Source organism: Octopus bimaculoides, chromosome 3 (assembly GCF_001194135.2).
Source record: "Octopus bimaculoides isolate UCB-OBI-ISO-001 chromosome 3, ASM119413v2, whole genome shotgun sequence".
Taxonomy (NCBI): Eukaryota; Metazoa; Mollusca; class Cephalopoda; order Octopoda; family Octopodidae; genus Octopus; species Octopus bimaculoides.
Genome location: NC_068983.1, coordinates 61,562,144 through 61,563,379, shown reverse-complemented (window position 1 = coordinate 61,563,379; position 1,236 = coordinate 61,562,144). Strand labels below are relative to the sequence as shown.

The following is a 1,236-nucleotide window of genomic DNA, read 5'->3' as shown; positions in this document are numbered from 1 at the left end:
CTTCTCTTTATTTCACTCTCTAATTCTCTGTCTCTCTATTTACATGTGTGTGTGTGAGTGTGTGTGTGTATGTGTACATGTGCAAGTAAAAAAATACAGAGGGAGAGCAACATATACATACATACATATACATACATACATATAAACCAGTGCTCTATGAGTTACAACAAGAGTTCCAGTTGATCCAATCAACAGAACAGCCTGCTCGTGAAATTAACTTGCAAGTGGTTGAGTACTCCACAGACACATGTACACTTAACATAATTCTCAGGGAGATTCAGTGTGACACAGAATGTGACAAGACTGACTGTTTGAATTACAGGTACTTCTCATTTTTGCCAACTGAGTGGACTGGAGTAAGGTGAAATAAAGCACCTTGCTCAAAGACACAATACAACACCAGGAATTGAACTCACCAGCTTATGATCATGAACCAAATACCCAAGCCACAAACCCACATGCCTTCTCTTATATATATATATATATATATATATATATATTTCTATATACACACATATATATATTTGTATGTATGTGTGTGTGGTGTGATGGAGGAAAAAGACAACGAGAAGCAAAAGGGAGAAAGAAATACAGTGATTTTACCTTGTCAACCGTGGCGGGATAAACGATCACTCCAGATCAAACCATGACTTCTACGCATGCCGTCTCTGCTCGAACTGACCATATGTGCTCGCTGTCCACGCATCCGCCTGTGACGACTTCCGCTGGCCCCTGCAGTCTTCACTTCCGTTTGCTTCATCCGCGATCCCTCTCCACCAACAGCACATAGCTCATCACAGCCCATAACACCACATGTAACACCACATTGTGTATATGTATGTACATTGTTCATCAAGGTAAATTCCTTCCATCCTGCCCTTATCTTCTGCAATGTTTCAGCATCCTTTATTCAAGTGCCATGTTTGTGTGCTCCAAGTAGATGCACTCTATTAACTTCTTGATTTCATCATGTCTCACCTCTGTTCAGCCTTGTGCTATGTCTTCAGACTGCATTCTGTTTTTAGTCACTTCAATGGAATAATTCTATCTGCACTCTTACACACAAGTGAGATCTGGACTACTACAAAGAAAGAACATCGATTAGCTACAATGCAAAGGGCCATGGAAAGATCCATGCTAGGAATATCATTGCAAGAGTGTATCCGAAATGAAGTAGTTCAAGATAAGAGCAGAGTGAATGATGAGATTGCAGAATACTGAAAATACAAGTTCCAC

The 1,236-nt window shown here is 40.1% G+C and overlaps 1 long non-coding RNA gene across 2 annotated transcripts in view; it reads right to left on the bottom strand.

Annotated features, from left to right (window-relative positions):
* The window catches only part of LOC128247290 (uncharacterized), a 7,270-nt gene that overhangs the window by 2,065 nt on the left and 3,969 nt on the right, over nt 1-1,236 (bottom strand). Inside the window, exon 2 of one of the 2 annotated variants that reach the window (XR_008263659.1) lies at nt 604-1,081. This is a non-coding gene — a long non-coding RNA (uncharacterized LOC128247290). Of the gene's footprint in view, nt 1-603; nt 1,179-1,236 lie in introns of those variants that run through there. The other variant, XR_008263658.1, reaches the window with a different exon arrangement.